We start from the raw sequence: 26,616 nt of genomic DNA on the forward strand, positions 1-26,616 counted from the left end.
GCGGTGCAGCTGGAACCTTCTCGCGGCTCGCCAGCAGGCAGCGCACACACGTCATCCTCATCGGCGGCGAACGGCGCCTCCAACCGTCGCCCCAGGGTTGCCGCCGCGACCCGTCCATCGGAAATCGTCGAACCCGTCGATTCCGGACGCCAGGAGTTTTTTCCGGAAGTGATCTAAGTCGTGCGTAAAATGTGACGTCGATCGCAGATTAGTGAACCGATCGGGCCGCCTCGAGATCGAGAATCTCGGCTGAAGTTGATGGGGGTGAACAGCGAAATCAGCGCACGGGACGCGGGAGGATCAATTCTGAGCGAGGATACTTTGGTGCGTGAAGAGGGATCATCTGTTCTGACAGTAAGAGAGATCAAACGACACCGCCTTCGATCGCAGGATGGCTCTTCAAGCTCGAACTTCCGGGTTGTAATGACGCGTCTCGCCAAATAGGCCCGAAATTTCAATCCTGATGATTGCGAGCAAACTGAAAATGAAACGGAGAAGCCGTTTGACGAAAATGTTTGACGAAAGTACAAGAATATAAATATAAAATGTGAATGAACCGGAAGACTGGAATCAAGAGTCTTGATGATGCCGACGGACGGAGTCAAGATTACGTCAGATCGATCGTTAAAATGTCGATTATCCAATGGCCTCGGAGGTTCTACTTTGATGATGATGAGGAACTCTTGAACTTAGTGACTCGTGTCGCGATGTGTGCACTTTGAAATCGTTCGTAAGGAATTTGTACAATTATTAAGGATGGTATGAAGAACGCATACTGTGACTGATGAGAAAGAACTTTACGCGAAACTTGAATCGTATTCAATGTTGGACGTTCGACAATTAATCGGAAATCGGTGAAAGTGTTCGGGCTGGTAGAACAGAAGTCGTGTTGTGGATCGTGTTGCCAGGGTCGAAATTAAGTGACGAAATCTTCATAATTTCTGTAAGTATCAACATTTACGAAAAAACTTATTTTGTCTCTTTTTAAAAGTTGATATTAAACTGGATAGCGATCATCGATGTTCTTCTCTTTCTCGATGCTTTACGTTCTGCAGATTACAGCTGATTTATTTGTAATTATCTCTAAATAGCATAGAAATTTGTAACAATACAATTTGTCGACCGTTATTAATTCTTTATCTTACAAAAGGTTTATTGAAGTTAAATCATTTCAAGAATTTAGATACATAAATCAAGGAATACATTGTTGGAAGATGTAATATACATTAGCTGTTATTTCATCTTTTATTGATTATGTTTCGACTTTCCATTCTAATGCACGTTTGCGTGTGCGTATGTCGAGTCTAAAACTCGAAGGTTCATTATCAATCGAAGAGTAGATTAGAGGATCAAAGGCTCGGCGTAATTAGCCAGATTTCATCGATGGATAAAGCGAAGATATATACCGCTCCTCTGCATCCAGAGTACTAAATGGATTAAAACGCTCGACGCGTCGCGTCGCGTCGCATCCCATCTTTTCGCAAAACCGGGATGTCGCGCGCAATTATTAGATGCGTTCAAAATAGATGTAAACATTTGAAACTGAGATGATAAAGTATGATAAAGGATTAGTTAAATTACTTTCTAATGTAGAAATAAATTTGACCATTGAGGTTTTAGGTTTTCTTTGAATTATTTGAGTTTTAACAGAAACTTGATCCACAGCTACCTATAACACAATTAATATCATAATTTTGAATTGATTAATTAAGGGGGGAGCCTGCTTTAGAACGCTGAAAATAAGGTATAGATTTACGAATATTTTTTGGAGAAACTATACAGCGGATCATTATAAAACTTTTATGCATTTATTAGTACATGTTTAAAGACAAAAAAATTATTTTTTGATTTGAATATATCGCCTGTAGAGGTCGTCCTGGAGGCATCTTAGTGCAGCCGGCGTTGTAAATTGGTGAGCATTCTCCTGCCTCCAAATTTCATCCAAACTGAAAAATTGAAATATTTTCTCGTTATTTATGAATTCCCATCGTCGATGAACCTTTAATATTCATAAAAACATTAAGTTAAACAATTATTTTTGCATGAAAAAGTTCAAAAACTTTGCCTAAAAATCGTACTTTTGTGTTCTAAGCTCCACCATTTTGGGACTTTTCAACTTTTTTCTTCTCTCTTTGGTTCATCGACGATGGGAATTCATAAATAACGAGAAGATATTTCAATTTTTCAGTTTAGACGAAATTTGGAGGCAGGAGAATGCTCACCAATTTGCAGTGCCGGCGACGCGGCTGCACTAAGATTTCTCCAGGACGACCTCTACAAGCGATATATTCAAATAAAAAATAATTTTTTTATCTTCAAACATGTACTAATAAATGCATAAAACTTTGATGCATTTCTTAGTACATGTTTAAAGACAAAAAAATTATTTTTTGATTTGAATATATCGCCTGTAGAGGTCGTCCTGGAGGCATCTTAGTGCAGCCGGCGTTGTAAATTGGTGAGCATTCTCCTGCCTCCAAATTTCATCCAAACTGAAAAATTGAAATATTTTCTCGTTATTTATGAATTCCCATCGTCGATGAACCTTTAATATTCATAAAAACATTAAGTTAAACAATTATGTTTGCATGAAAAAGTTCAAAAACTTTGCCTAAAAATCGTACTTTTGTGTTCTAAACTCCACCATTTTGGCACTTTTCAACTTTTTTCTTCTCTCTTTGGTTCATCGACGATGGGAATTCATAAATAACGAGAACATATTTCAATTTTTCAGTTTAGACGAAATTTGGAGGCAGGAGAATGCTCACCAATTTGCAGTGCCGGCGACGCGGCTGCACTAAGATTTCTCCAGGACGACCTCTACAAGCGATATATTCAAATCAAAAATAATTTTTTTTTTTCTTAAAGCATGTACTAATAAATGCATAAAACTTTGATGCATTTCTTAGTACATGTTTAAAGACAAAAAAATTATTTTTTGATTTGAATATATCGCCCGTAGAGGTCGTCCTGGAGGCATCTTAGTGCAGCCGGCGTTGTAAATTGGTGAGCATTCTCCTGCCTCCAAATTTCATCCAAACTGAAAAATTGAAATATTTTCTCGTTATTTATGAATTCCCATCGTCGATGAACCTTTAATATTCATAAAAACATTAAGTTAAACAATTATGTTTGCATGAAAAAGTTCAAAAACTTTGCCTAAAAATCGTACTTTTGTGTTCTAAGCTCCACCATTTTGGGACTTTTCAACTTTTTTCTTCTCTCTTTGGTTCATCGACGATGGGAATTCATAAATAACGAGAAAATATTTCAATTTTTCAGTTTGGATGAAATTTGGAGGCAGGAGAATGCTCACCAATTTACAACGCCAGCTGCACTAAGATGCCTCCAGGACGACCTCTACAGGCGATATATTCAAATCAAAGTAATTTTTTTGTCTTTAAACATGTACTAATAAATGCATCAAAGTTTTATGCATTTATTAGTACATGGTTTAAGAAAAAAAAAAAAAATTATTTTTGATTTGAATATATCGCCTGTAGAGGTCGTCCTGGAGGCATCTTAGTGCAGCCGGCGTTGTAAATTGGTGAGCATTCTCCTGCCTCCAAATTTCATCCAAACTGAAAAATTGAAATATTTTCTCGTTATTTATGAATTCCCATCGTCAATGAACCTTTAATATTCATAAAAACATTAAGTTAAACAATTATGTTTGCATGAAAAAGTTCAAAAACTTTGCCTAAAAATCGTACTTTTGTGTTCTAAACTCCACCATTTTGGCACTTTTCAACTTTTTTCTTCTCTCTTTGGTTCATCGACGATGGGAATTCATAAATAACGAGAACATATTTCAATTTTTCAGTTTAGACGAAATTTGGAGGCAGGAGAATGCTCACCAATTTGCAATGCCGGCTGCACTAAGATTTCTCCAGGACGACCTCTACAAGCGATATATTCAAATCAAAAAATAATTTTTGTTGTCTTTAAACATGTACTAATAAATGCATAAAAGTTTTATAATGATCCGCTGTATAGTTTCTCCAAAAATAATTCGTAAAATATACCTTATTTTCAGCGTTCTAAAGCAGGCTCCCCCCTTAATGAAAAGAAGAGAGAAAATTAATAAATTTAATAAAAATTTTGTAAACATACAATATGGAAATCAGTGATTCGATGATACTCAAATTATCTACTTTCATTATGCAACTTTCGCAACACAGTAATATTATACAATAGATTTCGCTGTGTTTTACTCTTCACCATCTTATTTTCTCATCACACGAGCAGCGATTGACTCGATTAGACTCCAGTTCTATCTTACAACGAGCATCTTCCACGTCCAGAAGAAGATCTCGGTGTGATGCAAACGCTGGTGGCTAACAATTGACACCCACATTGTCCGTCTGCGCTACGCACACACAGTAATCTGTCTCATCTTTTCCTCCCGTAACTACCGGCATGTACTTGTACCACGTACCAGCGATGAAAACATTCAGTATTCGAGAGCACCATGGCATCATTGTCACGCAGGGGGTGCAACAATTCGCGTATCCCTCCCAAAAAGCAGCATAGAGCAGTGCGCTACAAAACAAACGCGCATCGAGGCAGTAACGGCGCGGTGAGTGCCATTGGAAATTAGCGAACAATTAGTTCCAACCCCGCTCGTGTTTTATAAACATGGTTCTCGTGCCATCGACGGCCATTATTTTCGAGGATTCGCTCGCCTGCCTAGCTACCTACCTACGTACTACTTACCTAAGTACACCCCACGTTCGAACGTGCGTGCCCGAAGTATCCGACTATATTCGAGCGAGTACTTAGGGCTTTCGAGCACCGTACAGCACGGGGAAGGGGTAGCGGGACTCACGAAGGGGTCTTGTAATGTTTCAGTGCGCTTAAAAGCGCGAGGGGGTTAGCGCGGCAACGGAGGGCCAGCGAGGCAAGGCAGCTTTGGTGTTGCAGCCTCTTCAACCTCGTGCAAACACTCCGGGAGCGGTACGCGTTCGCCCTGGTACGGCGATTAATATCCCAATAAGGCCTCGTTCACCGAGCTCACTCGACCGCGCGCGGCTTCGTTGTTTATTCATTGTATCGCCGGATATTCTCCCGCGGGATAAGCTGCCTCGACGGCTGCTGCGCCGTCCCGGTTTCTTGGGTTCTTTGATTCCAGAAGCGGAAGTGACATCGGGTTGGCGAATGTCATGGCGAAGCGACGGAAAATGATTCCGTGTGATGTGATGGATAAATATCGAACAATCAAGATCATGATAGGGGATGATGAGAAGCATGTGCAACTTCGAAGACGTGAGCTCTGGAAATTTTGGAGTTTGGGAATCTCGAGGCGTCAGAGAGAGTTTGTATTTGATGAAATCTTGGAATTTGTAAGCTTGGACCTTGAAAGTCGAAAGCTTGATGTCGACTCTTGAAGTACAGTATACATATAACAGTTTTATTCTTATCAAATTTTCATAATTCCCATACAGCACGAAAAGATTGCATATGTATTGCAGGAATCTTCCACCGCAACGTAGCAACTTTTTCATTGCAAATTCACTGCGAAATGTTTCTGCAGCATTGCTATGGGATTGCAGGAATGTGAAAATGTCCGCTTTTCGGAACATTGCAACGAAACGTCATAATAATATTGCAATGTAATGAATTTGCAATAATTATAATTATTCATTATTATATACTTTAAATATTTTTATTTATTAACATAAATAGACAATTATATGTAATATAACAATAGTAATAAAAAATGAAATAAACATTTTCTCTATTTTTCTTATAAAAAAGTAACTGTTCTTTATTAAAAAAAAAACTTAAAAATCCTCTTCTTGAGATATTATTTTTCCTTTAATTATGTTAAAATATTTTTCCTTTAATTAAATAATTGAATCTTCTTCGTTTTTGTTTGTATGTTGCCTGTAAAAATAAAATAGGAATTAAAATTCATATATTAGCATAAAATTACATAAAAATATACATACTGCAAGTATGTATAGAATTATACGTAAAATGACATACTTTGATCTCTCAATCCTAACCGGAGCTTGAGCAAGCCACTTGGAAATGCATTCAGCAATTTCTGCATCAGTGGCATGATTGTGTATTTCACGAACAGCTTCTATAACAGAAAAAGTTATTAAAAATATTACAACTATTAATATGCAGTTTTCTAATGAATTTCCATAATTTTGAGGTTATAGTGATATAAACCGTGAGATAGGCAAATAGAGTGATTCTCTATTATAATTAATAGATACAAGATTAACAGCACACAAGTGCTATAATTAGACATAATATTATAAAAAGTACTTACCTTTTCTTTTACGTAACTACTTTCTTTTAGAATGATGCTCGCGTCGTACAACCACCATGTTCTTTAGATAGTCGAAAGAGACAACACCGCATGCACATATATATTACCGAGCTCAGATTCTGGTCATCGCACATCATTGGTCGAATAGATTTGGACGAATCTCGTTAGGATAGGAAGACCCCAATGTTTTAATAAAATGAATTATTAATATTAATTAATTACAAATTTTGATTGTGCAATGTTTCCGAAATATTAATGTCATGTTGCTACAAGTGTGCTGGTATTTTGCGGATATGTATCTCTGCAATGTCTTTGTACCGTTGCATTGCAATTTGCAACGTTGCAACGTTGCTGCAACGTTGGTGCAAGCTTCTGTGCTGTATGGGTTACGACAAAGTCTTTCTTAGTAACGTAGTGTGTCTAGAATTTATTCAAGAAACACGTTTCCAAAATATATTTGACTTTAATGGTCAGGAATTAATTTCGAATGCTGATTCATGAAAGAGATAGTTCATCTTGTTTACATGAATATTTATAATCCCTTTCGAGGGAAAGGTGGTGCCAAGTTTCCCATTTGGAGCGTAATAGAAACGTGTCACGGATAAATACCATATAACACGCGCTGATTACCGCCACTATCGTGACGCAATTGTGCAATTTCGCGCGATTCCTTGTCCTCGTATCGCGGGCACACGTCAAGTTTGCCACCGAATATTACGAGCGCACCTGACGAATCTACAGTGGCCCCGAATAGTGGAGTTTAAGACTGCACGAGGCGTGCGATTAGCATATTTATCGGGCGGCTTGTATCATTTCGTTTGCCGGTGTTAAGAAAACGAAAAACACGGGACACGACGCGACATTAATTGCCGACGCTGAGGTACGAGCAGATCGGCTCGAAAAATTCTGATATCGTTTTATTGGCCAATCCACCCAATTATATTCGAGTGCGTTAAATGTTTACCCATGTAAGACGACTTTTATGTGAATTTTATTGTGAATTAAACGGAGCGATATTTTGCGCTCACGGAAAATTGCTTAATTAGCGTGCCCAACATTCACCGGGTAGTAAACCCACGAGTCACGAGGTAGGCAGCGGCTTTTCGGCAATTGGGTAATTTGAGGAGGAGATTATCGTGGATAACGAGTATATCTGCTGTAATTAGACGCGAGCGCATTTGCAGCGAATTGTAACGATTGTACATAGAAATTTGGTAGATTGTAAATATTTATAGATACTGTTTTTCTCTTTTCTTTATTTTTTCTCTTTGTCGTTTGCGAGATTTTCTTATGCAAATTCGAGTACAAGGAAACAAAGTATAGCAAGACAATTGTACGATTAAATTTTCAATAATTATGAAAATTATACAGGAGATAAAAAGATATATATATATATATTTGTTTAATTTTACTCTTGCTGACACACACGATGAAAAAAGAGCGCGTTCTCAAATTCAATGGAACCAACGCGACTTCCTTTCTCGCTTTATCTTCCCCGTCGTGGAATCTCTGGCATTATTACGCTACTTGATTTCGCATCGAGCCAGCTGTCTCCGATTATTCGCTATAGAAATTTCGGGGATTCCGGTTCAAAGGGAGACCCTGGCATCCTCCGCTAATATTTGAGGAGAGGCCCTGCGCAGTCTTGGGTCTTACCGGACGACGTCACACGGTTTCCTCGTTGTCCAATCATCCTCGGGCCTTTCCTCGGCAAATAGGTACAACTTGATTATATAAGTGCAGTGAGTGTAATCGTTATGTAACCGTTACGCGGTTAATAAAAAATTTGATTATTACAGGTTTAAATTATGGTACTTTTGTCAGATATTTCGTAGGAAAGAACGTCGTACAAGTTACAGGTTTTGAAATAATTATACTAATAAATACAGTGAAAAATCTCTTGAAGAGAATTCAGAAAAGAATTTTTAGATAATTTTATATTTCTTTATTTACGTACAATCCGAATATACTTTGGAGGGAGAATATTTGCGATCCTAAACATTGACTATTTTAGTTTAATACTGTAGAAAACGGAAAGTCTTCTCTTGCAGTTTGAGAAGCGCCTTTTCCAGAGTTTCGAGACTGTCAGTTACATGACGACAATAGGTATCACGTCGCGTTAACAATCGTGGTTTTCGATCTCTTACGAGATTGATGAGCTAACGCGCTTCGTTGATTAGAGATATCGCCGGTTCGGGGAACTCGTTCTCCGATGGTGGTGACGCCACCCCTCGCGAAATGCCTTTTCATCGAGTGATCCCATGAGAAACGATGCGAAGCGGCGAAGCTCGGGGGAGATCACGCGAACCGGAAGAGTAAACCGAAGTATTCTAAGTATCCGGACAGTAAGGGAGACGGAAATCGTTGCCTGTACAGTTTGCGAGGTGCGCGCTTTAAGTCTTCTAGATACAACTATACATACATCTCAAGTGTCTTACAAGGGAACTAACACAACTGTCCGATTTTGATGGGCTTTGGATATGTTGTAGAGCATCGAAAAATATTAGACCCCTATTTTTTTTTAGCTGCGTATCTCAACGTTTAGGGGTTGAAACAGCCCCTCGAAGATAATGAATTTTTTCATTTTTAGCGAATATCTTTGAAAATATAAGATATATGAAAAAATGTTTTATACAAAAGTTTTATACTCTTTACAACGGTGTATTCACATTTTTCGAAAATGTCAAATTTTTTCATTTACCCCTATCTTCGAGGGGCTGTTTCAACCCCTAAACGTTGAGATACGCAGCTAAAAAAAATAGGGGTCTAATATTTTTCGATGCTCTAGAACATATCCAAAGCCCATCAAAATCGGTGAGGGACAGTTGTGTTAGTTCCCTTGTTAGTTTTTTTCTGACATTTTACTTTGAGCCAGGAATCATGACGATGCTAGTCGAATAATATTCTCGACATTGCAATCTAAATAAGATCTGAATATTCTTCAAATTCCCATATGAATCACAAATCTTTATAATTTTGCGAATTTGATGATTTAAGACTTTCTTGACAAATCCTAGGAAACGTCACGTTCTTTTCGAATAGTATCATAATTCCAGTTAACCCTAATTAAAATTAAATAGATGATTGTTGCTTTTCATATAACGAAAGCATTAAATTAATGTCTTATGTACCTTTGAATCCCTCAATATTTGCATGCAATCAGCAAAATCTGTATAAGGCACATTGGAAACTCTTTGAGGGAAGTCGGGTCCTATCAATCACATTGAAATTCTGAAAACAGAGTGCTGCTTTCGCAGAGGTCCAAGGATCAGCAAGATGACTAGTCAGATAACACTTTGCCGCGTTACAACGCTCGCTCGCGGCCGGCGGGTGGCCGTCGGTTGTACGATGGTACATGTATATGTGTGTGTTTGTGGGTGGGTGGACATGTACGAGCGTGTGCCTGCGAGACATGTGTGCGTGACATAGAGTCGAGGATGGGGCCGAAGGTGGTTGGTATCTTGTTGGAGGGCGAGAAATACGAGCCGGCAGCCGAGGCTCTTCCAACAGCTTGCGTGCGAGATCGAATCGAGAGGAAGCGAGCGTGAGACAGAGAAGCGGCGAGCCGTCGGGGTGGAACGAAAAGGACGGAATATACCCACGCGCGGGGTCGCTTCGCCTGTTCGCACCCCCTTTTTGCTGTGCTCTTTAAAAAATTAGCTTCTTCTCTGCGCGAACGCTCCCGCCGACACCGCTTTATCGTGCGACTCCAGGGCCGGGCGCAAAATGCAAGCGAGAGATCTGTTCCGACATTCGTCGATGATGTTTTGCACTTTAAATGATTTATGTAGCAACATTAAGAGAATGAATTTGCGATTGGAAATTAATAACAGAATTTTAGACATTATTTAGGGAATTTTAATTAAAGTTATGCTTTAACAGAAATTTAAATGGTTTTTAAAAATGTACACTACGTATATTTTAACTCCAAATTTTGCTATCTATCTGTTATATTTGTACACTAAGGTGCATTGATTCGCGTGGTAGCAAAAATTTATATTAATATTTATTAATATTACTATATATAATAATATATATATATATATTATTATATATATATATACATATATATTACATGTATATAATATTATAATATACACATATATATAATATATATATTAATATTAATAAATATATATATTCGCTACCACGCGAATTAATGCACCTTAGTGTACATACATATGTTTACGAAATCCATTTTGTGTAGTTCGATTTTTAGAAATGATATTGGGTTGGCCAAAAAGTAATTGCATTTTTTCCAATAGATGGACATACATGTCTTGAAATGTAACTAACTTCATTCTAAACCGCAAATTCATTATGTAGGTTAACAACTCACAGTTCAAGCTTGTTTTACAAAAAGAAAGTACACGATTTCGTTAACAATTGTTTGTTTGCCGTCCATTTCAAAATGGAAAATCAAAAAGAACATTTTCGTCATATTTTGTTTTATTACTTCCGAAAAGGGAAAAACGCTGTGCAAGCTCATAAAAAGTTATCTGATGTATATGGCGAAGATGCTTTAAAACTGCGGCAGTGTCAAAATTCGTTTACTAAATTTCGATCTGCAGATTTTAATGTGAAAGATGCACCACGCTCAGGAAGGCCAATCGAAATTGATGATGACAAAATAAAGGCACTGATCGATTCGAATCGGCGCTTAACGACACGAGAGATTGCTGAGAATCTTAACGTATCGAAATCGAGTGTTGAAAACCATTCAAAACGACTTGGATACATTAGTAAGCTCGATATTTGGGTACGACATGAGCTGAAAGAAATTCATCTCACTAAGCGTATTGACATGTGCGATTCTCTTTTGAAACGTGAGGAAAATGATCCATTTTTGAGACGTATGATAACAGGCGACGAAAAATGGATCGTCTACAACAACGTCAAACGAAAAAGATCGTGGAGCAAGCGTGATGAACCTGCTGAAAGCACTTGAAAAGCAGATATTCACCAAAGAAAGATTATGCTGTCAGTCTGGTGGGACTTTAAAGGTATCGTGTATTTTGAGCTGCTTGCAAGGAATCAAACCATTAATTCAGACGTATACTGTCGTCAACTGGATTGCCATCAAACAGAAACGTCGAGAATTGGTGACTCGCAAAGGTGTTGTGTTTCACCATGATAACGCTAGACCACGTACAAGTTTGGTCACTCGTGAAAAATTGTTGCAGCTTGGATGGGATGTGTTACCATGATGTTACCACATCCACCATATTCGCCAGACCCGGCACCATCAGATTACCATTCGTTTCGTTCTTTGCAAAACGCCTTGAATGGTAAAACCTTTACTGCTGATGAGGATATCAAATCGTTGTTGGAATTGTTTTTTGCTGAAAAAGATAAGAACTGTTTCGAGCGCGGAATCATGAAGTTGCCTGAAAAATGGCAAAAGATAATCAAACGAAATGGACAATATATTGTTTAATAAAGTTTTCGTTTCCCATGAAAAATTCGCCTTTTATTTATATAAAAAAACGCAATTACTTTTTGGCCAACCCAATATTATATATATTATATATTATATATTATATTAATATCTATTGGGCTGGCCAAAAAGTAATTGCGTTTTTTTCCAATAGATGGACATACAAGTCTTGAAATGTAACTAACTTCATTCTAAACCGCAAATTCATTATGTAGGTTAACAACTCACAGTTCAAGCTTGTTTTACAAAAAGAAAGCACACGATTTCGTTAACAATTGTTTCTTTGCCGTCCATTTCAAAATGGAAAATCAAAAAGAACATTTTTGTCATATTTTCTTTTATTACTTCCAAAAAGGGAAAAACGCTGTGCAGGCTCATAAAAAGTTATCTGATGTATATGGCGAAGATGCTTTAAAACTGCGGCAGTATCAAAATTCGTTTACTAAATTTCGATCTGCAGATTTTAATGTGAAAGATGCACCACGCTCAGGAAGGCCAATCGAAATTGATGATGACAAAATAAAGGCACTGATCGATTCGAATCGGCGCTTAACGACACGAGAGATTGCTGAGAATCTTAACGTATCGAAATCGAGTGTTGAAAACCATTTAAAACGACTTGGATACATTAGTAAGCTCGATATTTGGGTACCACATGAGCTCAAAGAAAGTCATCTCACTAAGCGTATTGACATCTGCGATTCTCTTTTGAAACGTGAGGAAAATGATCCATTTTTGAGACGTATGATAACAGGCGACGAAAAATGGATCGTCCACAACAACGTCAAACGAAAAAGATGGTGGAGCAAGCGTGATGAACCTGCTGAAAGCACTTGAAAAGTAGATATTCACCAAAGAAAGATTATGCTGTCAGTCTGGTGGGACTGTAAAGGTATCGTGTATTTTGAGCTGCTTGCAAGGAATCAAACCATTAATTCAGACGTATACTGTCGTCAACTGGATAAATTAAATGATGCCATCAAACAGAAACGTCGAGAATTGGTGAATCGCAAAGGTGTTGTGTTTCACCATGATAACGCTAGACCACGTACAAGTTTGGTCACTCGTGAAAAATTGTTGCAGCTTGGATGGGATGTGTTACCATGATGTTACCACATCCACCATATTCGCCAGACCCGGCACCATCAGATTACCATTCGTTTCGTTCTTTGCAAAACGCCTTGAATGGTAAAACCTTTACTGCTGATGAGGATATTAAATCGTTGTTGGAATTGTTTTTTGCTGAAAAAGATGAGAACTTTTTTGAGCGCGGAATCATGAAGTTGCCTGAAAAATGGCAAAAGATAATCAAACAAAATGGACAATACATTGTTTAATAAAGTTTTTATTTCCCATAAAAAATTCGCCTTTTATTTATATAAAAAAAACGCAATTACTTTTTGGCCAACCCAATAATTTTCATTAAGACAGAGTCGGTTCAATTTTGTTGAAACATCTTGGTCATTATAATATTTTGGCTTATTAGATCTGGGACACTCAATAGAAAGTCCTGACACGGTGCAATATAAGGTTGCGTAAAGGAAATGGTACATTAATTCCGAGTTACCCTCGAATATCGTTCCACCCCCGTACGTGTGCGCAACACCAAGACTACCTAAGAGCGGCAGTTAGCCCATGGTGTTCGGGAGGCGGCTGGTAATTTGTACGGAGATATACGATAGACAATAACACCAGTAAGGGGCAGCACAGTGCGCTGACTAATTTGTTTATCATAAGCTTATCTTGATTTATCGCTCTCACCTGTGCCGTGTCGTAACGCCAATCGTTGACTTTCGTTCGTTTCTCTCAATGTGAGCGGCAGTGAATATATTTCTCTCTTTTCTGCTTTTTCCCTCTTTCTCTCCCCGTTCGATATTTTCCCAAAATCTACGTGACACAATTGCAGGGCATCGTCCTTTTCGCGCGCGGATCGTGTAAATGTTTTTATTCAGGCCACGACTTCGAGGAATAATCGCGGAAAACCACGTTACGAATTGTTCGATCAATTCCGAACCGTATCTGGACAGTTGATAATCCGACGTGGAATATTTCGAATGGAATGTTGAAAAATTCATTCGAGTGGATTTAACTGAGCTCGTGCGGAAGGCTCGTATGCATATTATAGGGAAACCGCTCACATGTTCGGCAAGGGTCATTTCGCGCATGTTCCCCTATATTTACGCGTATCTATATCAAATTAATTGAACGGTCGATTTTATTGATTGATTAGCGACGATCGCGAATGTACATTTCTCGTATCGCGTATGTGATCCTATCGAAAAGTGAATTCATCGCAAACTCGATACTTGTGTAACATGTTAATAATTGAAGAAGTAATTGCAATGAGAAAATCATGTTCAAAAGCAGTCGAGATAGCGCGAAAGATTCGTTGGTTGGACTCTGTTGGATCCTGTTCAATAACGCTTTCTTTATATTCGTCCGAATTTAAAAAAGTTTTATGGCCACTAAATTTTAACGAGGGCTCGTCATCGTCACGGTTTTCGTCGAAAATTACACGGAAGTGAATGACGCGCGATACAATGCCGCCTCACCTGCTTTGCGTTACACATTTTAAGATATAACTGGTTTTTTTAAAAGGTTGCATCGAATTTAATGGAATCATTTTTCACGTCGATCTTTCACGAGGAATATCTTTACTGTAAATTTATTGTAGCCGGATAATATCCTGCATCTTCCATTATAATTACATGCGATGTAAAATGCGATTGCGTGTAACATTTGTGTTTATGAGTATAATTGTTAAATTTTCATAAATGCAGTGACATATTTTGTACGAAAGTTATATTATTAGTGAAATTATTATTAATGAAATTTATTTGTATAAAATCAAATTCTTTCTCGGAGACCATGCAAATAATAAGTTGCATTTATGCAGAAAGTCAGCGAAAATAAAATATAGCTGCTCGTACGCGCGGGAATGGAGAAGATATACCGGAGGAGTGTCCAGTCACGCTATGGAAATTATGACGTATTACACGATTGCCTTTTCAACGTTGCACGCAGCCTGCTCATGCCGTGACTAATAAGTAGACATAACGCAATTTAACGCGCATTAAGGCACCTTAGCACACGATAGTGAAAAGAATTTGAACGATGCGATTCGGAAGCGGCCATTCACTCGAAACATGACGTGAATCATCTTATCTGGAAGCTCGTAAATCGAATTTGAATGAGAGATCGATAGCAAAATCAAACGTCTCATGACACCATCTGAATCTCGAACAATATTATTCAAATCAATAGATTGTCTAATTTTCTCCTAAATTAATAATCGAATATAAATTTCCTAAAACTTTATCGTTATTTCTATTTGATTATCGAATTATATTTTACATTATTAGCGCGTTTAGGTTGCAGCAGCAAAAGTAATACGCACCCACAGAAAAGATTTCTGGACTTAATGCTATTACTCTTTAATCTATCATAAAATAAGATCGCTATAGCGACAATCATATTTATTATCGAAAAGAAGCATATTTTAATCTTGAATAGAAAATTCGAAAATCTAGATTTAAATAATCTTGGTGCCATCTCATTCATTTTCTCAGAAGGATTTAGATAAAAATTTGTAGCAAGTTCAAAATATTCTTGATTTCAGAATATTGTGACATCTAAAAGACATCTTATTCTATTCTTCTAAGAGAATTTGTAGAATCTGCACAAAACGGCCAATATTTATGTGTTGCAATCGAAAATCGGGAAAGTGTTTCTGTTATTTACAATGAATAAGTGCAAAAGATATGGAAATGTCTTATCTCGAATCTTATTTCTCAAGTAAGTATATTGTATATACTTACTTACATTTCCATATCTTTTAATATTTCTTGTAGAGTATTGCACTTATTCATTGTAAATAACAGAAACGCTTTCCCGATTTTCGATTGCAACACATAAATATTGGCCGTTTTATCGGAATAAAGGACGCAGAAGCGCCGAGTCGACGAGCGACTGTGAGAAAATGATGCGTCGACATGGACAAAGCCTACTATAAAGTGGCGCTAATATCAAATTATTCTACATACAAGAATATATAAGCATAAATTTGTACATGTTACTCTTGTCTCGAGACAGCAAGACAATCTTATTTAATTCGAGAGAGAAGAATAGAAATTACTGATTTAAATTAAAAATTGTTTTATTTTCATATTTTTTATGCTTGTAATACGATTAAATTAGTCAAGAATATTTTTCGTCTTGTTATCAGAAATCCTTTCTGAGGGTGTATCGTTTTCTATATTATATTTTCATATTGTATATACTTACTTACATTTCCATATCTTTTAATATTTCTTGTAGAGTATCGCACTTATTCATTGTAAATAACAGAAACGCTTTCCCGATTTTCGATTGCAACACATAAATATTGGCCGTTTTATCGGAATAAAGGACGCAGAAGCGCCGAGTCGACGAGCGACTGTGAGAAAACGATGCGTCGACATGGACAAAGCCTACTATAAAGTGGCGCTAATATCAAATTATTCTACATAGAAGAATATATAAGCATAAATTTGTACATGTTACTCTTGTCTCGAGACAGCAAGACAATCTTATTTAATTCGAGAGAGAAGAATAGAAATTACTGATTTTAATTAAAAATCGTTTTATTTTCATATTTTTTATACTTGTAATACGATTAAATTAGTCAAGAATATTTTTCGTCTTGTTATCAGAAATCCTTTCTGAGGGTGTATCGTTTTCTATATTATATTTTCATATTGTATATACTTACATTTCCATATCTTTTAATATTTCTTGTAGAGTATCGCACTTATTCATTGTAAATAACAGAAACACTTTCCCGATTTTCGATTGCAACACATAAATATTGGCCGTTTTATCGGAATAAAGGACGCAGAAGCGCCGAGTCGACGAGCGACTGTGAGAAAACGATGCGTCGACATGGACAAAGCCTACTATAAAGTGGCGCTAATATCAAATTATTCTACATAGAAGAATATATAAGCATAAATTTGTACATGTTACTCTTGTCTCGAGACAGCAAGACAATCTTATTTAATTCGAGAGAGAAGAATAGAAATTACTGATTTTAATTAAAAATCGTTTTATTTTCATATTTTTTATACTTGTAATACGATTAAATTAGTCAAGAATATTTTTCGTCTTGTTATCAGAAATCCTTTCTGAGGGTGTATCGTTTTCTATATTATATTTTCATATTGTATATACTTACTTACATTTCCATATCTTTTAATATTTCTTGTAGAGTATCGCACTTATTCATTGTAAATAACAGAAACGCTTTCCCGATTTTCGATTGCAACACATAAATATTGGCCGTTTTATCGGAATAAAGGACGCAGAAGCGCCGAGTCGACGAGCGACTGTGAGAAAATGATGCGTCGACATGGGCAAAGCCTACTATAAAGTGGCGCTAATATCAAATTATTCTACATACAAGAATATATAAGCATAAATTTGTACATGTTACTCTTGTCTCGAGACAGCAAGACAATCTTATTTAATTCGAGAGAGAAGAATAGAAATTACTGATTTAAATTAAAAATTGTTTTATTTTCATATTTTTTATGCTTGTAATACGATTAAATTAGTCAAGAATATTTTTCGTCTTGTTATCAGAAATCCTTTCTGAGGGTGCATTTTTCAAGCATGCCTTGTATGTTGCTCGCTATAAATATTATATTTATAAAAAAGAGTAATTGTTTCAAGGATATCAAGGTGGTCGCATCTCCGCGCGATATCGTATGGAAATTGCACTCGCGCAAATTAAATGCTTGCTTATAATTAAGCGATAGGTCGCGACGGCGATGGCTCACGTAATAAATAATTATAGATACATATATATACATATATATGTGTGACGCATATGTGTAATAACTCTGTCCTCGTTAGGCGTGCTCATTACGCAGTTAGATAGGATCGTAATGCGACGGGGAGATGAAAATATAATTATCCGACGGTGTTTTATATTGCGGGGGACGGTGACACATACGAGATACGCGGCGTGCCAGGTCATCCTCTTATGGACTCGCACAGGAAAAATTAAAAGTCGCAAATTGGTGACACGACCTGCGCGATGCACGAACGTGCGCGCTGCATATACATATGCACCGCGAAGCTGAACGTCGTGTGCGATGCATCAGTGTGTTCGTTTAGTATGCGTTAATTCGAAGCGGTCAGTTAATTAAAGTAATCGAGATAGTACCGGGCACTCGGTAATTAGTAGCTGTGGCTAACGCGATAATGCGATCTCGGATCGGCTTGCGATCACCCTACCAGCATGGCGAGACGGTACACGATATTTCGAATACTTTCAAGGAGAGACAGATAACAAACAAGGGAGTTAAAGCAAAAGGTCACACACGGTAGCCGCCGCAGAAATTATTTTCTTCTTGCGTGAGATTCTTCGCGATGTGCAGTACATCAGCGTAATGCTTGGACACTATATTCGTCCGGAATTAAATTCTTCGCTCGCACTTGCTCTCGCGTAGTAATTTATTGCTCATACTATTATAACTGATACTGCTTGAGAAATAATTATTTTAAACTTTCTTCTAAAGAATTATATAATTTTTGATATTCTTTAACAATAGTTACAATAGTTTCATGAATCTAGTACTCATACATTGTTTTTTATTTGCAACGAAATACTGAAATATTGCGAATCACTTTAATAGCGTGTATGCTAATTTTTATGTAATTTATAGTGATTGAAATGTTCATGATGATTTTGTTTATCTTTCCGTCAGCTCATCATCCGTTAGATGACGATAAGTCTCTCAATTAATCGCTATCTGATAACCCGTTCGGTACATGACGCGAGCAAAGCGCGTGGACAGATTAACATATATTATCATAAAACATATTTTCATCTCACGGTATAATTTGCACACCTCATTGTTGCTAATACACGATTACTTTCCGCGTTCACGGCGGGTAGAGCGTTCTAAGTTCACAGGAGTGGTTGTGGGAGCATATCGTAGAACGAAACCGAGGTGCACGGACACCGGAAGTTCATGCTTATTCACTGAGCACCGAAAGGGCGACCGAGTATAATTTACGTATAAATTACGTGAAATGAATCAACGGCAAGCGATTAATCGCAATGGCTCACCCGCGGTAATAACAATGCCTGCTAGCTTGTTTACGAGCGTTAAACGAATACATTATGTTTTTCATTATTCAGACACGTGGACACATCTATTATTTCCACCTCCTCGTGATATGCCTGGACTCTCCTGGTACAAATGCACTTTTTCGCTTCAATATAAAAATGATGCACGCTACTGTAATTATGGTTCAGCGTACTAGAACTCGTAAAACAATATTATCAAGAAATTAAAAATCAGGAGAGTATAATTGATTAAACGTTTGTTGCGTCGGCATGATTATGTAAGGGTAAGGATGGCAAGAGCGAAAAACTGAAAGAAATGGTTGTCATGTTTAGACATGGTACAATTAAGTCTATAAGCATTATTTGTATTGCATATAATTAACTTATAAATTGGGTGAAAAATTATTTGGTGATTTTAAAGAATTTCTTGCTCACCTTAAATTGATTCTCCAGAAAGTTAAAATTTAACATTGATAAATGAGAGAGGGAAATTTAGTCACTTTGTAAAAGTTGTCCATGAATCGAAAATTATTGGGTTGGCCAAAAAGTAATTGCGTTTTTTTATATAATTGCGTTTTTTAATATAATTAAAAAATATATAATTTATATAATTTATATAATATTATAAATAAAAGGCGAATTTTTCATGGGAAACAAAAACTTTATTAAACAATATATTGTCCATTCGGAATCGATCAGTGCCTTTATTTTGTCATCATCAATTTCGATTGGCCTTCCTGAGCGTGGTGCATCTTTCACATTAAAATCTGCAGATCGAAATTTAGTAAACGAATTTTGACACTGCCGCAGTTTTAAAGCATCTTCGCCATATACATCAGATAACTTTTTATGAGCCTGCACAGCGTTTTTCCCTTTTCGGAAGTAATAAAAGAAAATATGAGGAAAATGTTCTTTTTGATTTTCCATTTTGAAATGGACGGCAAAGAAACAATTGTTAACGAAATCGTGTACTTTCTTTTTGTAAAACAAGCTTGAACTGTGAGTTGTTAACCTACATAATGAATTTGCGGTTTAGAATGAAGTTAGTTACATTTGAAGACATGTATGTCCATCTATTGGAAAAAAACGCAATTACTTTTTGGCCAACCCAATGTACGAGTAAAATGTATAATCGAGATTACAACACAATAAGTCACGTGGAAAAACAATATCGACGGAAACCGTGAGAAGTGGTGCCGTTCACGAAAACGCGATTCCCATACTTCGCATTGGTTGGAGTAGCGGGTACCACGAAGGGGAAAGAGAATGGAGCGATGCGAGGGTAGGCGGATTGCACGAAGTAAACAGGCCGTGAAATTACCTTTTAAATATTAGATTATGATTAAATGTGTACCTACCTTCGAGGCACTAAATGTTCACCACCGCCCCACGCGCAGTTCATAAAGCTGATGGGGGTGGTTTATGGCAGATGAGACTCGAACGCCCCTCTCGAGACTATATCGAGATATCAATCAGCTCTTGCCATCAGATAAGATTGGCTGCTCAGGAAGTGACTGCTTTCAAAACCCGGATGAGCTTTCTTGTGTCTTAGCAGACTGTCATCGGAATTTTGACGTGCCTTGTATAAGTGGCAAATAAGGGTTGTACATTGAAAAATGACAGTGCAAGTGCACGAAACCTTCGTGCAAGACGTCGTGGCCCAAATGTACCATCGAAAACCTACTTATTCCACACGCATAAGATGGTAAAAAATATATCAATTAACACGAGCATAATTTTTCGGATTGAGGCGGCCAATACCAATTTGTTTATCGTTATCGCGATACTCATTTCCTGCACTATCGCGATGGCAATCTCTCGTTCACGCATCACACCCCAGCAGCTGTCACGAACTCGCGACGACAATTCGGGAACCCAACTTTATGCGCGTTACACCGCCCATAAACATCTTCGCGTAACTGCAACAGTGACGCTCGCCGCACGTCGGTCGATAATCTTCCCCGTCGCTCGGGCGGCTGTCTCTCTTCCTCTCGCTGCACGATACACGCGTAAATTGCAACAACAATGTTCGGCTTTGTTGGCAGCTAATTGGGTATCGTTAACGCGCACCGGGGTCATAAACGGTTTTAGTGGCACCTTCGGCGATAAATTTCCCCGTACGCCCCCGTCAAAGGAACTTAAAGTCCCGGGCGAACACGTGGACGACACGCCGGGGCCAGTAATGGTGCGCTCGTGTGATGGGCAGGTGCTTATATCCGGTCTCTCGCGACCGGTGGCCGCCGTTCCGTTCCGTTCCGCGTACGTCCGCCCGCGTGTGCATACGATATGCATACATATGCATAAAAAAGAAGGCGTAATGCCCAGTGGGCATTGTACGCCCCCGCCGCACAACTCGGCGCAATTCGTCGAAAACTTTCCGGCGGTGGTGTAAGCATATGCATTGCTCACTTAACAAGATTGATATAACGAGATAGACGCGGGGAGATGCGTAATGCGAGCGCGCGTGAGCGTGCGTCCGGCCGTGCGTGTGCATCCGCAATTACGCGCGACGGAGGATACGTAACAAATAATTAATGCAAACGAGGGATCGTCCGCGAAATTTCAGCCCGTCGGACCTGTCGGGAAAGGTGCGAAGCTGGAATGCGACAACTCGGGCAAATATTTACGACGCCGACGACGGCCCGCGTTTCCGTGGGAGCCGCTGGTCTCGAGAATTAAACTGTACTTTCTGCCAGCGCTCTGGAGTAACTCAGGGTCTGTTCGGATTTTGTTTACTGGTATATTATTATACAGGGTGTTTCCTCTAAATGCAGCACTTAGAATATCTCTGCTTCCTTTGATGATATGAAAAAAGTCAAAGGACGAAAATTGTTCGATTCAAAGAGACTAGTACTCTGGTAAGAAAATTATTTTTTGTAATGTGACCTTTCACAAGATATCAAGGTCATGAACATTTTTTTAAACGAGATGGTATATTTTCCTTAACGAAATGATGTAGCTTGTAAAAAAACAAATTCAACCATACAGAATATGTTGACCTTCAAATGACTTTGAACCACAAAAATCACGTTTAGGAAAAGAAACTCTATTTATTGTATGTATAACTACAAAGATATACTTTTTTACAGATGTTCCAAATGATCACCGTTTACTTCGATACACTTTCGAATTCGATGAATAAACGATTGTTCTACGTTTTTGAGATATTCCGGAGTAATTGCGGTGCACGCACGCTGAATTCTTTCTCGCATATCTTCAGGTGTTGTCGGAATATCGCGATAAACTTCATTTTTTAGGTGTCCCCAAAGAAAAAAATCAAGAGGCGTAAGATCTGGTGATCGAGCCGGCCAAGAATTCTTCCACCACGTCCAATCCAGCGATCAGGAAATGATTCGTTGAGTATGTTCCGTGCAAATGAAGGTCAACATATTCTGTATGGTTGAATTTGTTTTTTTACAAGCTACATCATTTCGTTAAGGAAAATATACCATCTAGTTTAAAAAAATGTTCATGACCTTGATATCTTGTGAAAGGTCATGAACATTTTTTTCATATCATTTTCTTTTTTCATATCATCAAAGGAAGCAGAGATATTCTAAGTGCTACAGTTAGAGGAAACACCCTGTATAACTAGTATATTTTTAGAAAATACTTTTTATTTTTGTGGGACGATTGAAGCAACAGCTTCAATAAAAAAACGCAGCGTGATTTGTATTTCGTTTAAAGAAATGTTTAATAGGTGAAAGTTACCTAAAGAAAACGGATAGTGTAAATATGTGAACACACATACTCGTTTATTTAATTTTGCAGTAATTAATCTACAATATGATGATCACTAGTGGGATTAGAAGTTTTTGTCTACGTCGAATATGTCGAATTTGTGCTGGCGTCGCATTCGATGCCGTTGTCCCCGTATTGGCCGACAAGTAGCTCTGCTACTACCCAAAATCCGCATCCCGCCATCCGGTTTGAGGGCAACAAGAAGTTCGAAATCTCCGGGGAGAGTTTGCCGACTAAAACCAACCCCTACCGGCTGCTCGAGGGGCTGCACCACAATACAAGCAATAACACGTACCAACCCCTCCGTCCTCCCTCCCTTACCGTGGCAATCTCACTGTCGCCTCGTGCACGCACCCTCTCTTACCTTAATCGACGAAGGATGATTTGGTCTTAAATAAACTTCTCACCTCCACCGACGTAGACCACATCCCCTTCTTCGACCCTTCATCATTTATCACATAAATTGTCGAGTGGTCACTTTGATTATAGGCTTACCCTGTCGCCGCTTCTTGAGTCCCTCCTCTTGAAATCACAATTGAATCTGACGTTTAGAGAAAAAGAGCTACGCACTGTTTTCGAGGGAGTTTCATTCGTTAAAGATCAAAATCACGAAAATTATTACAACAGATAAAATACAATATATAAATAACTTTTCTCACGAACATCATACAAACGCACAAGCTCGTTTTAAGACAACGTGATAAAAGATCCTTGATTTAAAAAAATTCCAATTAAACTAAAGTCGCAAAGGGTGAGGAGAACCGACTGATCGGGTGTCATCGTTCGAGGAGTTGCAATACCTCCGAGATCCCGAAGCATTTGCCTTTGCGTGAATTTCGAGACTGCGAGAACCCTAAAACGGACAAAGGGATACCGATCGAAGGAGGTGGAGTTGCAACGCGGAGCGAGACGGTATTATTCTGTCGCGACGAACGGAAATGCATGGAACGCGTCCACACCGACATCCGGCCACGTGTCGACCCTTCTTCCCGCGAGATGGACCAATAGAAGCTGCGATATCGAAGGAAGGACCATCCTGATGAGGCTCCAAGAGCAGAAACGTCCAGACGGACTCGGCGGCACGCGCCAAGACGACCGGGAATTATTCAAATGGAATTCACAAAACGTGCCAGCTGCCTTCGCCTCGGCTCCGATCCAAATTGGGGGAACGACCAAGGAGCCATACGCTGTACATAAGGCCTTTTTATGTTACCCGCCAGCTCGTCCCCGCCTTCTATTTGCCCGACAATTTGACACCGATTTACGGCTTCGTCCAAGTCAAATCGCGGGCAAACCCGAGATACCGCGACTGAACAATAGAGAACAATAGAGAGAAATTTGACTATTCGCGGGAATCCATTTTACTTATTATTTACCGAGGGCGCGTAACATTCCATGGACGGATTAATAAATCAGGTAGTTCCGATAATAATGTTTTTTAACGAGTATGCAATTGTAATATTATCGGTTTATTATCAATCATTATCCATTCATCATTGTAATCCGTAACGAATCCGTAGCCTGTAGCATTTCGCTTTAAAGCGAGAAACCCAATAAAGAAGGATGTTTTTGCAGCATAAAAATCTGAAAAACTTTTCCAATTCTGTTGTTAGATGCTGCAATTTCTTCGACAGCTTTCCCCCGCAGTATATTTCCGTTCAAATCATTTCCGCGGGATTTCTTTGGTGTTCCAGTCAACGGTGTAAGCCCGAGGGGTTAAATTGTGACATTTAACGTGTAATATCCTATATAATCTTGTATGAAAAGCGCCGTGCAGTAGTTCACGATAGAATAAAGCCGTCGCCGAAGAAGGGATGGTTTCTCAGGGGCGGTTAGCAGAACGGTTAAAGGCATTGAGCCGTCCAAGCCACTCGCGAGAGAATTCTGAGCTTCTGAGACCGACGGCAGAAACCCCTGGGGGTTGGGGGTGGCAGATGGCAGCCATCGGACCAGTTCTTTCCGGCACTTCGTTCCGCCGCAATCGTCCGGATACTCTTGTTCTAGAAAAGAGTGAGGGATTAAGTGTCGGAGGGCATCAAAGTGTCATCGCGACGATGATTAACGTCTCCCGATAAAGAACATTTTGGGGAAATGATCGAACTTCTTAAATTTAAGTACAGAAGAGTTGAAGGTTAAGATACAAACTTATTCAAGATTCACTTTTTATCTTTTTATGGACCTTTTCTCTTATTCCAAACAATTTTCGTCGCAAAAATTTTTGTCTAAGAAGGAATTGCTGCTGGCTAACGTACTGTTAATATAATTTAACATTTACATAAATTTGTAATTATAATTATGATTTTAACGATTTCCTAATTTATTAAGTCCTTTGTCTAGAAAAACTTAAGACTAAACTCAATAAAAAACTATTTTTATTTAAAACCTCAAATTTTCATGATTACGTTTAATCTTAATTTCTTCTAGCCATTGAAAAATGTATGGCTTGTACAAATAATTTATTTATTTGAATAACAACAATTTAATGTCATGCAGGTCTATCACAAACGATAAATTCTTTGCCGTCTTACATATGGATCTGGCACATATCAGACACAATTTAGTGACGTCTATTTCTAGAATTGTTTCGTGTTGCCAGAGTGACACAATATCACATTCGACGATGGATATTTGGCGTGGATGTGAATAGCTGCGCACGCAAATATCGTCACGGCTATTGCTTCCTTATCAGATATCAGTTATGTGCTCGCTTTGGGGTGCGTGCAGTCTATTACGTCGGCGATCCATTGATAAGCACGTCAAATCCGCCAGCAACACGCTCCTCGGCAACTAAGCCACGCTATTGAGAGTCCCCACGACTACTCGAATCGATCATCAAACACCTTCTGAGAGTGAAGTATCCTCGATTCAACCTGTCTTACGACGCGTCCCGACCGTTCGCTTTTATCCTTCCACTTGTTACGAAATAAAGAATTACCAACTGCGCCATAAACTCGCGTATGTTATTCGACTCACAAGTAACACTACCCAAGTGTCACACGCCGATTTTGATAAGCTTTGAATATGTTGTTGTCTAGGTCAAAATATGAGATACATATTTTTTTATATCGGCCCGTTTTGCCATTAAGGGGGTGAAACACCCTCTTGAAAAAAATCGGGTTTTATATTTCTTAGCGAATACCGTCGAAACAATAAAACATATAAGAAAAAGTTTCAAGTAAAAGTTTTATGGATTCTAATGTACTTTATAACAGTGCAATCAGATTTTTCGAAAATGTCATATTTTTCGAAATTCCTTTCCCCCTCCACAATTTTTGAAAATTTTAAAATTTATCTTTCAGCAAAACTTCAAGCATATTTAACGACAATTCAACCATATATGATAAGGTCATATTCTGAAAACGCATTTTTCAAAAATAAGCTAAAAGTACCTCTATATCGCTACATACGCGCCCCGTCCGTATTCTCGTATTTAATACGCTAGTTACTCCTGGCAACAGTTTTTTCGCACAGAGATAACAATGAAGTCGGGGGATTACTTTTAATTAACAAAATAAGTCAGGTTCTCGCCCTCTGCCGGACCCAGAAATGGTCAACGTAGAGCTGACAAGAAAATTTTACTTTTTTTATTTTTTTCAATATTTCTAAATTTGTTTGTTTTTTTCTCTATAATTGCATATATACTAACATTTCTTATAAATCTGATTGCACTGTTATAAAGTACATTAGAATCCATAAAACTTTTACTTGAAACTTTTTCTTATATGTTTTATTGTTTCGACGGTATTCGCTAAGAAATATAAAACCCGATTTTTTTCAAGAGGGTGTTTCACCCCCTTAATGGCAAAACGGGCCGATATAAAAAAATATGTATCTCATATTTTGACCTAGACAACAACATATTCAAAGCTTATCAAAATCGGCGTGTGACACTTGGGTAGTGTTACTTGTCAGTAATAAAAGCTGCGTTATCAAAATTCCTCGACCGATCGAACGCCTTTGATTTGTAATAGTTATTGACAAAAGTAGAACATTCGAAGAATGCATCAACAGCATACAGATTTTGGGATCTTGTGACGTAAA

At 38.2% G+C, this 26,616-nt stretch overlaps 1 protein-coding gene across 1 annotated transcript in view; it reads left to right on the forward strand.

Moving 5' to 3' along the window:
- LOC109611568 (fez family zinc finger protein erm-like) overlaps positions 1-26,616 on the forward strand; it is a 47,396-nt gene continuing 20,780 nt past the window's right edge. Inside the window, exon 1 of the mRNA XM_026974887.1 lies at positions 1-943. The gene's annotated coding sequence lies outside the window, so the exon portion shown is untranslated. The remainder of the gene's footprint in view (positions 944-26,616) is intronic.

This window comes from Ooceraea biroi, chromosome 14 (genome assembly GCF_003672135.1).
Source record: "Ooceraea biroi isolate clonal line C1 chromosome 14, Obir_v5.4, whole genome shotgun sequence".
Classification (NCBI taxonomy): domain Eukaryota; kingdom Metazoa; phylum Arthropoda; class Insecta; order Hymenoptera; family Formicidae; genus Ooceraea; species Ooceraea biroi.